Source organism: Staurois parvus, unplaced genomic scaffold (assembly GCF_062004578.1).
Source record: "Staurois parvus isolate SC_StPar_1 unplaced genomic scaffold, SC_StPar_1.0 ptg000566l, whole genome shotgun sequence".
NCBI classification, from domain to species: domain Eukaryota; kingdom Metazoa; phylum Chordata; class Amphibia; order Anura; family Ranidae; genus Staurois; species Staurois parvus.
In genome coordinates this window covers 3,377,439-3,392,623 of record NW_028318362.1, presented here as the reverse complement: position 1 = coordinate 3,392,623, position 15,185 = coordinate 3,377,439, and positions in this window count along the sequence as shown.

The following is a 15,185-nucleotide window of genomic DNA, read 5'->3' as shown; positions in this document are numbered from 1 at the left end:
GGTGTGCAGTCTGAAATGTAACCCTGACTGTTCAGATGCTTTGGACACTCAATGTGGATGAACATGATAGCTTCCAGCTGCCAAGGAAGCAGTGGGTACATGCACCCACCACATCCTTACAATCCGCTAATGTTACCCAGCCCATTCATTTACATGGCTGGGAATCACCAGTCATGAAAGCAAATGGGCAGGAATTGGAGAGATTACATCTTTGCCTAAATTTGGCCACATGGTCAATGATATCCCCACTCCTTACAGTATATTATTAATCATTGCCTAAGTTTGGTGTCAATTATGTCTCCACTATCCCCACCCCTTGCCCTATATTGCTAATCAAGCTTGGGGTACTATTATTTAGTGTGTGGAGTCCTGGAGTTAGGATTGTTGTTTTTATTTTTGATTTATTTATGATTCAGGGGGGTGCATGCTCATCCCCCATCCCTGGCCTGCCAAGCTGCATGCTTGGATAAGGGTCTGATATGGAATTTTGAGGGGGCTTATGTTTTTTTTCTTGACTTTTGCACAGAATTCCCCCTTAGCCTTTAAAGAAGAGCCCCATGCAAAAAATAAATAAAAAAACATGATATTTTCCAAAAAAATCCACACAGACCATTATCCAAACATGCCGGCCAGGAAAAGGGGTCTAACATAATCTCCCACCTCCTGAACCATATCAGGCAACATACCCTCAACATGGGGTATCTTGCAGGGGTGCACCATGTCTCTATGTTGATGTAGGCAACAATAAGCAGGGTCTCAGAAACTTCCCCCCATAATGCATGATGCCCCCCCCCAACCCAACAAAAGAAAAAATCCTACCTGCCGAGACATGCCTTTCTCATTCATATGAGGGGGTGTTACCTGGGTGCCCTGTTATTGCTAAAGGCAACTTTCAGATTCCAATAAGCCCCCATCTGCAGACTCCCAAAACCACAGAATCAGGGTTGTGGGGAAGAGTAAAGGTATATGGGGATAAAGCAGGGGGTTGTGGTTGTGTCCTAATCACCCTAAGCTACAAGCCCAATTTGATAGAAATGATTGGCCAATGTGTTTATAATTGAAGAGCTAGCTGTCACACAGTTGTTACAGATGTATTTTGTTCTCTAAAAGTATTTTTGTGTGTATAGATCTCTGCACATGGGCAGGGCACATAAAATGTACCCTAACACCAAAATTTTAAGAGTTCAAGCATAGTTTGATAAAGTAGATATTAACCGAACCTCTAAAATCTCATGTGTCTTATATGTTCCCAGGCACACCTGCCCTTAATTTATCCATTGCTATATACACTATATTGGCAAAAATATTGGGACACCCCTCCAAATCATTGGATTCAGGTGTTCCAATTATCTCCATGGCCACAGGTATATAAAATCAAGCACCTAGGCATGCAGACTGCTTCTACAAACATTTGGGCAAGAATGGCTTGCTCTCAGGAGTTCAGTGAATTCAAGAGTGGTACCCTGACAGGTTGCCACCTGTGCAATAAGCCCATCTTTGAAATTTCCTTGCTACTAAATATTCCATGGTCAGCTGTTAATGCTATTATAACAAAGTGGAAGCAACTGGGAACAACAGCAACCCACCAACTCAGTGGTAGGCCACGTAAAATGACAGAGCTTGGTCAGCGCATGCTGAAGCGCACAGTGTGCAGAAGTCGCTAACTGTCTGCAAAGTCAATAGCTAAAGACCTCTAAACTTCATGTAGCCTTCAGATTAGCACAACAGTGCGTAAATAACTTCATTGAATGGGTTTCCATGGTTGAGCCGCTGCATCCAAGCCTAACATCACCAAGTGCAATGCAAAGCATCGGATGCAGTGGTGTAAAGCACACCACCACTAGACTCTAGAGCAGTGGAGACGTGTTCTCTGGAGTGACAAATTATGCTTCTCTGTCTGGCAATCCAATGGATGTGTCTGGGTTTGGCGATTGCCAGGAGAACTGTACTTGCCTAGTGTGCACTGTGATAAGTGTAAAGTTTGGTGGAGAGGGGATTATGGTGTGGAGTTGTTTTTCAGGGGTTCGGCTTGGCCCCTTAGTTCCAGTGAAGGGAACTCTTAAGGTGTCAGCATGCCAAGATATTTTAGACAATTTCATGCTCCCAACTTTGTGGGAACAATTTGGGAATGGCCATTTCTTGTTCCAACATGACTTTGCACCAGTGCACAAAGCAAGGTCCATAAGACATGGATGAGAGAGTTTAGGGTGGAGAAACCTGACTGGCCTGCACAGAGTCCTGACTGCAACCCAATAGATTACCTTTGGGATGAATTAGAGTGAAGACTGATAGCCAGACCTTCTTGTCCGACATCAGTGCCTGACCTCACAAATTCGGTTGTGGAAGAATGGTCAAACATTCCCATAGACACACTCCTAAACTTTGTGGACAGCCCTCCCAGAAGAGCTGAAGCTGCAATACAGTGTATATATATATATATATATATATTCTTGAGCTAAGTTGTCATGGGACAAAACCACCAGCTGCAAAATACTTTTGGCAATATAGTGTGTGTGTATATATATATATATATATATATATTGTGGGAACTCGCTTCAACGTGGTAGAGCTTTTAAATGCACGCAGCTACTCGCTTTCTTTTTCAGGGCCTTTTTAGCCCACTTTTATTTAAAGAATGTCCCATAACATAAAGGTTTCCCGCACAGGGGTATCCACCATCAAACAAAACAATGATTCAGCCTCCTGGCTTACACTCAGCTTGATGTCTGCCTCCTGCAGACTTCTTCAAGAATTATGGCTCTTGCTCACAGCTGGCCACTAGCACACAGCTAGTCTCTAGCAGCCCCTTGCTGCTTTTGGCTCCCACCTGACTCCAAGGCAGAGACCTCCCGTCTGCCAGGGTGGAGCCCAGAACCCTGGTCCTGACTCTCTCTAAAGGCCTGCACACACCTGTGCAATCAGTCTCCTGGCCATTCCCAAAACCTGGTCCCAGGATTGGAGATTTCATCCCTCCCAGATCTCTTTGAAATCTCCAGGCTCCAGATCCCAAAACAGACTTTACAAACAAAGGAGGAAAGTGAAAAGCCACTTTCCTCCGTATCAAACACATACCCTGGAGCCCCTCAACCTGCCTTGTTGAGAATCCAGGGTGTCAGATCGCCACACTGTCACAATATATATATAAAATCTTGCGCTAAACTGTCATGGGACAAAACCACCAGCTGCTGCAGTGTGTTCCAGATATTGAATACAGCTAGATTTTCCAATATACAAAACACGGCATTTAATTTTTAGTTAATTTTATAAACATATGGATATATTTGCGGCAAGCTTAAAGTTTTAAAATTAGTTGCCATAGGAGCAATAAAAATCATTCACGTTTTCCTATTTGTGTCCTGTAGGAATTGGAATGTGCTCAGTATAAAAAGTTGACATATTTGCATCACGTATATGGGACATAAAATCATTAGACTACTCTCTATAACATAATATGGATTTCCAGTCCCACCAACGCATTATCTAAAGTGACTTTTTATTACATCTATGAAGGTCATAATTAAGATCGATTTTACTGGAAACATAGTATTGTAATAATCTTCTGAGTTACAATGTGCAATTTGTGAAGCTGGCCGACAGCAATCTGCAGTTACAGTCAATGTACACAAAACATCTACAGCGTTTTGTATATTTTATGAGGCACTTCCAATGTCCACAGTGTTTACTGAATATTAAGAAAAATAACCAGACTCTGCTTCAACCATGAAAGGAAAATTTACTTTGATGAAAGTGGTTTTTGTTCTCATTTGTTCAGTTAACAATATGAGTGGTAAATATTCTGAACAGGAGCATGTATGCCTCTTTTTAACTGAGTGTATTTAAACCACTCAGACCTCAATTGTGAATCGGTAGGGAAAAGTGGAATTGTAAATTATGCTATTGCTTTTTCAAATTGTTTAAAATATTTGTGTACTTGTGTTTGTGCTTCTGATACAGCATTGAAAGGGAATCATGAGTTTTTAAATTATGGTTTCACTGCAGGAGCCTCCGGCCTCCAGTAGTACATTTGGCTGAACAGAACATGCTGTACCAGAGAGATACCAGTCACAGAACAAAATGTACTCACTCCTCTGTGATGTTTAAACTCTAACAAACACAGTTCTCTTTCCAGTATCTATTTACCTATTTTGAGAGGAGAACTCCAACGCATTCAGCTCATTTCCCAGTACCACCATTAATACCTATCCTACAGTATACACATGCTACTTCCCAGAACCCATGCCACCATTGAGATCTAATCTCCTTTATACAGCTTACTCCCCAGAATCCATGCCAACAGTGAAATCTACACTTCATTAAACATAACTAATTTCCCAGGATCTGTGCCTTTAATGAGCTCTTCACTCTGGTGCACATAGCTCACTCCCCAGAGTCCATGCCACCATTGATCTTCACTCTAGTACCAGAATCCATGTGACCAATAAGATCTACACTACAGTTCACACAACTCACTTCCATTTTTCCGTGCCACCAGTGTGACTACACTCCAACACACACAGTTCACCTTCCTGTATCCATGTCTTCAGTAAAATCTCTACTCCAGTACACATAGCTTACTACCTAGAATTTGTGCCACAAGTGGGATCTACACTCCAGTGAACTCAACTCACTTCTTAGTATCCTTGTCTCCATTGAGATTGATCTTCATTGTAATAGCAAACAAAGTGGAAAAAAAATGTTCACCCCCCTCAGAGTACTACAGTGATAATATGGTGACACTGAACTACTCTGATGAAAGTATGTATAAAAAAAACAGTAAAAAATAAAAAAAAAAATTGAAAAATGGAATAAAAATGTATTTAATTTTTTTAACATACTGTCACCCATCAATGTCCCTGATCACCTCCACACCAGTCATATGGTAATGCTGTACTGCACTGGTGACAGTATGTAAAAAAAAAAAAAAAATTGTGGAAAAAAAACACATTTTATCAATTTCTTAATTTTCAAAACAATTGTGACAAAAATGACTTTAAAAATTAAAAAAACTGACCATGTCTCTTACTAAATGCCTTAGGCTGGTCATTTGGAGGTATTTGTGCTGTCCTGGCATTTTTGGGCCTCAGGAAATGTGATAGGTAATCCGTACATCATATTTTCTTTTTTTTTTAATAGCATAAAAAACATTTTCCTCCTACAGTGGCTGAATGCCAGCGGGAGGGAGAGGCCAGCTTTCAGCAGTTGCAGAAGGAAAATAGAGTGAATTGGCTCCTGTATATGCTGCCCCTCCTGTCCAAGTGTAAAACAGAATGTAACAGAGAGGCCGCATGGTCCTCTTGGAGCAAGGGGGTGGGTTCGATATAGAGATCCCTGACATCACAGCAGTGGTGGGGGGTGTTTGGTTAAAAAACTATGGGGATTTATTGTCCCCCAAACCCCAAATGTAAAAGAGCCCTTACTGTCCTGAGCCCCCATAAGTTTGCTTTCACACTGATGTGCTGTGGATTACCCGCACCATGAGTGCAGTGCAGCGCACCTGTGGCTTTCCTGTGGGTTAGCTGTACTTTGCCATAGACTTGTATTGTATCTTGCAGGTGTGGTTCACTTTCTGAAAGCACACCAAAATCCCTGCATTCAGTGGAGGGACACGTTAAAGGGCTCTGAGGCCCCCATGTGGTCCATGTGCCAGGGGTTGAGCACCTCTGATATATACCATACTTTCATGCAAAGCAATTAATATACACTTATTGGGAATTTTTTTACCAAAGACATGTAGTAGAATACATTTTGGCCTAAATTTATGATGAAATTTGATTTCATTGGATATGTTTTATAACAGAAAATAGAAAATAACGATTTTTTTTACCAAAATGTTCATCCTTTTTTTGTTTATATCGCAAAAAATAAGAAACCCAGTGGTGATCAAATACCACCAAAAGAAATCTCAATATGTGTGGAAAAAATTATATAAATTTAATTTGTGTGCAGTATTGCATGACTGCGCAATTGCTAGTTAAAGTAGCTCAGTGCTGAATAGCAAAAAAAATGCTCTAGTCACAAAGGAGGTAAAATCTTCTGGAGCTCAAGTGAGTAATATATGCCCATTTGCTGCTCCTGTGTCACAGCAATTGTTACTTTGTTGTCCAGTTAACATACTTGGTTGCATATTTGTAGCCCCCATATTGTATATAAATGCTTGTATGTGATCCACATATTGTCAGGATTGCCATTTATTCTTTTTTCCATAAAAGTTTATTGAGATAACAAAAGTTAGATGACAGGCAATAATGTTGTACATCTAGATGCATCATACACAAATTGAATATGTAAGTCACATTGAGCTGAGCATTGTAAGTAGAGATGAGCGAAGTATTCAAAAATTCGATTCGGCTGATTCGGCGAATTCGAGGAATAAATTCGATTCAAGGCGAATATATTCGCTGCGAATTTAACTTATAAAAGGGTGTTTCTAGGCTTCAGAGAGCCTTTATATTAGTGCAGAACACTGTACCTTTAATTTAAATGCCCTTGGAGTCTGCTGGGGAAGAGAAATAATACTGTCAGTCAGTATGACATGCAGATGAGTGCCGTCGATCTTAGAATCACCGCACACTTCACTCATTTGGGCAGTCACGGGGCCAAAACCAGAGTGTGGAGCCACAGTGTGGCGGTGGAGGAAGCAGCAATGGGAGGCCATACAGCACCCTATGACAAAATGGAACACACCAACAGTGTGAGGAGACCTGAAAGTGGCACATGGCAGAGTGTGGCGATGGAGACAGCAGCAATGGGAGGCCGTACAGGGACCCACGAGAGACTCTGGACCTGGCAGCAGCATGAGGAGGCGGTACAGGGGCCCATGGCACATTACGGGCCAGGCAACAGCAATGGGAGGCCCGTAATCTGCCAGCACCCTATGACAAAATGGAACACACCTGCAGTGTGAGGAGACCTGAAAGTGGCACATGGCAGAGTGTGGCGATGGAGACAGCAGCAATGGGAGGCCGTACAGGGACACATGAGAGACTCTGGACCTGGCAGCAGCATGAGGAGGCGGAACAGGGGCCCATGGCAGATTACGGGCCTGGCAGCAGCAATGGGAGGCCCGTAATCTGCCAGCACCCTATGACAAAATGGAACACACCAGCAGTGTGAGGAGACCTGAAAGTGGCACATGGCAGAGTGTGGCGATGGAGACAGCAGCAATGGGAGGCCGTACAGGGACCCATGAGACACTCTGGACCTGGAAGCAGCATGAGGAGGCGGTACAGGGGCTCATGGCAGATTACAGGCCTGGCAGCAGCAATGAGAGGCCCGTAATCTGCCAGCACCCTATGACAAAATGGACAGCACCAGCAGTGTGAGGAGACCTGAAAGTGGCACATGGCAGAGTGTGGCGATGGAGACAGCAGCAATGGGAGGCCGTACATGGACCCATGAGACACTCTGGACCTGGAAGCAGCATGAGGAGGCGGTACGGGGGGCCATGGCAGATTACAGGCCTGGCAGCAGCAATGGGAGGCCCGTAATCTGCCAGCACCCTATGACAAAATGGACAGCACCAGCAGTGTGAGGAGACCTGAAAGTGGCACATGGCAGAGTGTGGCGATGGAGACAGCAGCAATGGGAGGCCGTACAGGGACCCATGAGACACTGTGGACCTGGCAGCAGCATGAGGAGTCGGTACGGGGGCCCATGGCAGATTACGGGCCTGGCAGCAGCAATGGGAGGCCCGTAATCTGCCAGCACCCTATGACAAAATGGAACACACCAGCAGTGTGAGGAGACCTGAAAGTGGCACATGGCAGAGTGTGGCGATGGAGACAGCAGCAATGGGAGGCCGTACAGGGACCCATGAGAGACTCTGGACCTGGCAGCAGCATGAGGAGGCGGTACGGGGGCCCCTGGCTGATTACGGGCCTGGCAGCAGCAATGGGAGGCCCGTAATCTGCCAGCACCCTATGACAAAATGGACAGCACCAGCAGTGTGAGGAGACCTGAAAGTGGCACATGGCAGAGTGTGGCGATGGAGACAGCAGCAATGGGAGGCCGTACAGGGACCCATGAGAGACTCTGGACCTGGCAGCAGCATGAGGAGGCGGTACAGGGGCCCATGGCACATTACGGGCCTGGCAGCAGCAATGGGAGGCTGGTAATCTGCCAGCACCCTATGACAAAATGGAACACACCAGCAGTGTGAGGAGACCTGAAAGTGGCACATGGCAGAGTGTGGCGATGGAGACAGCAGCAATGAGAGGCCGTACAGGGACCCATGAGAGACTCTGGACCTGGCAGCATCATGAGGAGGCGGTACAGGGGCCCATGGCAGATTACGGGCCTGGCAGCAGCAATGGGAGGACCGTAATCTGCCAGCACCCTATGACAAAATGGAACACACCAGCAGTGTGAGGAGACCTGAAAATGGCACATGGTAGAGTGTGGCAATGGAGACAGCAGCAATGGGAGGCCGTACAGGGACCCATGAGACACTCTGGACCTGGCAGCAGCATGAGGAGGCGGTACAGGGGCCCATGGCAGATTACAGGCCTGGCAGCAGCAATGGGAGGCCCGTAATCTGCCAGCACCCTATGACAAAATGGAACACACCAGCAGTGTGAGGAGACCTGAAAGTGGCACATGGCAGAGTGTGGCGATGGAGACAGCAGCAATGGGAGGCCGTACAGGGACCCATGAGAGACTCTGGACCTGGCAGCAGCATGAGGAGGCGGTACAGGGGCCCATGGCACATTACGGGCCTGGCAGCAGCAATGGGAGGCCCGTAATCTGCCAGCACCCTATGACAAAATGGAACACACCAGCAGTGTGAGGAGACCTGAAAGTGGCACATGGCAGAGTGTGGCGATGGAGACAGCAGCAATGAGAGGCCGTACAGGGACCCATGAGAGACTCTGGACCTGGCAGCATCATGAGGAGGAGGTACAGGGGCCCATGGCAGATTACGGGCCTGGCAGCAGCAATGGGAGGACCGTAATCTGCCAGCACCCTATGACAAAATGGAACACACCAGCAGTGTGAGGAGACCTGAAAATGGCACATGGCAGAGTGTGGCAATGGAGACAGCAGCAATGGGAGGCCGTACAGGGACCCATGAGACACTCTGGACCTGGCAGCAGCATGAGGAGGCGGTACAGGGGCCCATGGCAGATTACAGGCCTGGCAGCAGCAATGGGAGGCCCGTAATCTGCCAGCACCCTATGACAAAATGGAACACACCAGCAGTGTGAGGAGACCTGAAAGTGGCACATGGCAGAGTGTGGCGATGGAGACAGCAGCAATGGGAGGCCGTACAGGGACCCATGAGACACTCTGGACCTGGCAGCAGCATGAGGAGGCGGTACAGGGGCCCATGGCAGATTACAGGCCTGGCAGCAGCAATGGGAGGCCCGTAATCTGCCAGCACCCTATGACAAAATGGACAGCACCAGCAGTGTGAGGAGACCTGAAAGTGGCACATGGCAGAGTGTGGCGATGAAGACAGCAGCAATGGGAGGCCGTACAGGGACCCATGAGACACTCTGGACCTGGCAGCAGCATGAGGAGGCGGTACGGGGGCCCATGGCAGATTACGGACCTGGCAGCAGCAATGGGAGGCCCGTAATCTGCCAGCACCCTATGACAAAATGGAACACACCAGCAGTGTGAGGAGACCTGAAAGTGGCACATGGCAGAGTGTGGCGATGGAGACAGCAGCAATGGGAGGCCGTACAGGGACCCATGAGAGACTCTGGACCTGGCAGCAGCATGAGGAGGCGGTACAGGGGCCCATGGCACATTACGGGCCTGGCAGCAGCAATGGGAGGCCCGTAATCTGCCAGCACCCTATGACAAAATGGAACACACCAGCAGTGTGAGGAGACCTGAAAGTGGCACATGGCAGAGTGTGGCGATGGAGACAGCAGCAATGAGAGGCCGTATAGGGACCCATGAGAGACTCTGGACCTGGCAGCATCATGAGGAGGAGGTACAGGGGCCCATGGCAGATTACGGGCCTGGCAGCAGCAATGGGAGGACCGTAATCTGCCAGCACCCTATGACAAAATGGAACACACCAGCAGTGTGAGGAGACCTGAAAATGGCACATGGCAGAGTGTGGCAATGGAGACAGCAGCAATGGGAGGTCGTACAGGGACCCATGAGACACTCTGGACCTGGCAGCAGCATGAGGAGGCGGTACAGGGGCCCATGGCAGATTACAGGCCTGGCAGCAGCAATGGGAGGCCCGTAATCTGCCAGCACCCTATGACAAAATGGAACACACCAGCAGTGTGAGGAGACCTGAAAGTGGCACATGGCAGAGTGTGGCGATGGAGACAGCAGCAATGGGAGGCCGTACAGGGACCCATGAGACACTCTGGACCTGGCAGCAGCATGAGGAGGCGGTACAGGGGCCCATGGCAGATTACAGGCCTGGCAGCAGCAATGGGAGGCCCGTAATCTGCCAGCACCCTATGACAAAATGGACAGCACCAGCAGTGTGAGGAGACCTGAAAGTGGCACATGGCAGAGTGTGGCGATGAAGACAGCAGCAATGGGAGGCCGTACAGGGACCCATGAGACACTCTGGACCTGGCAGCAGCATGAGGAGGCGGTACGGGGGCCCATGGCAGATTACGGACCTGGCAGCAGCAATGGGAGGCCCGTAATCTGCCAGCACCCTATGACAAAATGGAACACACCAGCAGTGTGAGGAGACCTGAAAGTGGCACATGGCAGAGTGTGGCGATGGAGACAGCAGCAATGGGAGGCCGTACAGGGACCCATGAGAGACTCTGGACCTGGCAGCAGCATGAGGAGGCGGTACAGGGGCCCATGGCACATTACGGGCCTGGCAGCAGCAATGGGAGGCCCGTAATCTGCCAGCACCCTATGACAAAATGGAACACACCAGCAGTGTGAGGAGACCTGAAAGTGGCACATGGCAGAGTGTGGCGATGGAGACAGCAGCAATGGGAGGCCGTACAGGGACCCATGAGAGACTCTGGACCTGGCAGCAGCATGAGGAGGTGGTACAGGGGCCCATGGCACATTACGGGCCTGACAGCAGCAATGGGAGGCCCGTAATCTGCCAGCACCCTGTGACAAAATGGAACACACCAGCAGTGTGAGGAGACCTGAAAGTGGCACATGGCAGAGTGTGGCGATGGAGACAGCAGCAATGGGAGGCCGTACAGGGACCCATGAGACACTCTGGACCTGGCAGCAGCATGAGGAGGCGGTACAGGGGCCCATGGCAGATTACAGGCCTGGCAGCAGCAATGGGAGGCCCGTAATCTGCCAGCACCCTATGACAAAATGGACAGCACCAGCAGTGTGAGGAGACCTGAAAGTGGCACATGGCAGAGTGTGGCGATGGAGACAGCAGCAATGGGAGGCCGTACAGGGACCCATGAGACACTGTGGACCTGGCAGCAGCATGAGGAGTCGTTACGGGGGCCCATGGCAGATTACGGGCCATGGCAGCAGCAATGGGAGGCCCGTAATCTGCCAGCACCCTACGACAAAATGGAACACACCAGCAGTGTGAGGAGACCTGAAAGTGGCACATGGCAGAGTGTGGCGATGGAGACAGCAGCAATGGGAGGCCGTACAGGGACCCATGAGAGACTCTGGACCTGGCAGCAGCATGAGGAGGCGGTACAGGGGCCCATGGCAGATTACGGGCCTGGCAGCAGCAATGGGAGGCCCGTAATCTGCCAGCACCCTATGACAAAATGGAACACACCAGCAGTGTGAGGAGACCTGAAAGTGGCACATGGCAGAGTGTGGCGATGGAGACAGCAGCAATGGGAGGCCGTACAGGGACCCATGAGAGACTCTGGACCTGGCAGCAGCATGAGGAGGCGGTACAGGGGCCCATGGCAGATTACGGGCCTGGCAGCAGCAATGGGAGGCCCGTAATCTGCCAGCACCCTATGACAAAATGGAACACACCAGCAGTGTGAGGAGACCTGAAAGTGGCACATGGCAGAGTGTGGCGATCGAGACAGCAGCAATGGGAGGTCGTACAGGGACCCATGAGAGACTCTGGACCTGGCAGCAGCATGAGGAGGCGGTACAGGGGCCCATGGCAGATTACGGGCCTGGCAGCAGCAATGGGAGGCCCGTAATCTGCCAGCACCCTATGACAAAATGGAACACACCAGCAGTGTGAGGAGACCTGAAAGTGGCACATGGCAGAGTGTGGCGATGGAGACAGCAGCAATGGGAGGCCGTACATGGACCCATGAGACACTCTGGACCTGGAAGCAGCATGAGGAGGCGGTACAGGGGCCCATGGCAGATTACAGGCCTGGCAGCAGCAATGGGAGGCCCGTAATCTGCCAGCACCCTATGACAAAATGGACAGCACCAGCAGTGTGAGGAGACCTGAAAGTGGCACATGGCAGAGTGTGGCGATGGAGACAGCAGCAATGGGAGGCCGTACAGGGACCCATGAGACACTGTGGACCTGGCAGCAGCATGAGGAGTCGGTACGGGGGCCCATGGCAGATTACGGGCCTGGCAGCAGCAATGGGAGGCCCGTAATCTGCCAGCACCCTATGACAAAATGGAACACACTAGCAGTGTGAGGAGACCTGAAAGTGGCACATGGCAGAGTGTGGCGATGGAGACAGCAGCAATGGGAGGCCGTACAGGGACCCATGAGAGACTCTGGACCTGGCAGCAGCATGAGGAGGCGGTACGGGGGCCCCTGGCTGATTACGGGCCTGGCAGCAGCAATGGGAGGCCCGTAATCTGCCAGCACCCTATGACAAAATGGACAGCACCAGCAGTGTGAGGAGACCTGAAAGTGGCACATGGCAGAGTGTGGCGATGGAGACAGCAGCAATGGGAGGCCGTACAGGGACCCATGAGAGACTCTGGACCTGGCAGCAGCATGAGGAGGCGGTACTGGGGCCCATGGCACATTACGGGCCTGGCAGCAGCAATGGGAGGCTCGTAATCTGCCAGCACCCTATGACAAAATGGAACACACCAGCAGTGTGAGGAGACCTGAAAGTGGCACATGGCAGAGTGTGGCGATGGAGACAGCAGCAATGGGAGGCCGTACAGGGACCCATGAGAGACTCTGGACCTGGCAGCATCATGAGGAGGCGGTACAGGGGCCCATGGCAGATTACGGGCCTGGCAGCAGCAATGGGAGGACCGTAATCTGCCAGCACCCTATGACAAAATGGAACACACCAGCAGTGTGAGGAGACCTGAAAATGGCACATGGCAGAGTGTGGCAATGGAGACAGCAGCAATGGGAGGCCGTACAGGGACCCATGAGACACTCTGGACCTGGCAGCAGCATGAGGAGGCGGTACAGGGGCCCATGGCAGATTACAGGCCTGGCAGCAGCAATGGGAGGCCCGTAATCTGCCAGCACCCTATGACAAAATGGAACACACCAGCAGTGTGAGGAGACCTGAAAGTGGCACATGGCAGAGTGTGGCGATGGAGACAGCAGCAATGGGAGGCCGTACAGGGACCCATGAGAGACTCTGGACCTGGCAGCAGCATGAGGAGGCGGTACAGGGGCCCATGGCACATTACGGGCCTGGCAGCAGCAATGGGAGGCCCGTAATCTGCCAGCACCCTATGACAAAATGGAACACACCAGCAGTGTGAGGAGACCTGAAAGTGGCACATGGCAGAGTGTGGCGATGGAGACAGCAGCAATGGGAGGCCGTACAGGGACCCATGAGACACTCTGGACCTGGCAGCAGCATGAGGAGGCGGTACAGGGGCCCATGGCAGATTACAGGCCTGGCAGCAGCAATGGGAGGCCCGTAATCTGCCAGCACCCTATGACAAAATGGACAGCACCAGCAGTGTGAGGAGACCTGAAAGTGGCACATGGCAGAGTGTGGCGATGAAGACAGCAGCAATGGGAGGCCGTACAGGGACCCATGAGACACTCTGGACCTGGCAGCAGCATTAGGAGGCGGTACGGGGGCCCATGGCAGATTACGGACCTGGCAGCAGCAATGGGAGGCCCGTAATCTGCCAGCACCCTATGACAAAATGGAACACACCAGCAGTGTGAGGAGACCTGAAAGTGGCACATGGCAGAGTGTGGCGATGGAGACAGCAGCAATGGGAGGCCGTACAGGGACCCATGAGAGACTCTGGACCTGGCAGCAGCATGAGGAGGCGGTACAGGGGCCCATGGCACATTACGGGCCTGGCAGCAGCAATGGGAGGCCCGTAATCTGCCAGCACCCTATGACAAAATGGAACACACCAGCAGTGTGAGGAGACCTGAAAGTGGCACATGGCAGAGTGTGGCGATGGAGACAGCAGCAATGGGAGGCCGTACAGGGACCCATGAGAGACTCTGGACCTGGCAGCAGCATGAGGAGGCGGTACAGGGGCCCATGGCACATTACGGGCCTGACAGCAGCAATGGGAGGCCCGTAATCTGCCAGCACCCTGTGACAAAATGGAACACACCAGCAGTGTGAGGAGACCTGAAAGTGGCACATGGCAGAGTGTGGCGATGGAGACAGCAGCAATGGGAGGCCGTACAGGGACCCATGAGAGACTCTGGACCTGGCAGCAGCATGAGGAGGCGGTACAGGGGCCCATGGCAGATTACAGGCCTGGCAGCAGCAATGGGAGGCCCGTAATCTGCCAGCACCCTATGACAAAATGGAACACACCAGCAGTGTGAGGAGACCTGAAAGTGGCACATGGCAGAGTGTGGCGATGGAGACAGCAGCAATGGGAGGCCGTACAGGGACCCATGAGACACTCTGGACCTGGCAGCAGCATGAGGAGGCGGTACAGGGGCCCATGGCAGATTACAGGCCTGGCAGCAGCAATGGGAGGCCCGTAATCTGCCAGCACCCTATGACAAAATGGACAGCACCAGCAGTGTGAGGAGACCTGAAAGTGGCACATGTTTGGGGCATGATTCATGGCGGATTTAGTCAGTTGTGTCAGGAACTGGTGGTTTGAAATCCAGACTAATCCACGCCTGATTCATTTTCACAAACGTGAGTCTCTCCACACTTTGGGTGGACAGTCGTGTCCTCCGCGGAGTTACAATACCTCCTGCCGCACTAAACACGCGCTCCGATGCCACGCTACTGGCCGGGCATGACAGCCTTTCAAGGGCAAATTCAGCTAGTTGGGGCCAAAGGTCAAGTTTCGTTGCCCAGTAGTCAAGGGGATTGTCTACCTCGGTTGGCAGGGTGCTGTCCAAGTAGGCCCAAGCC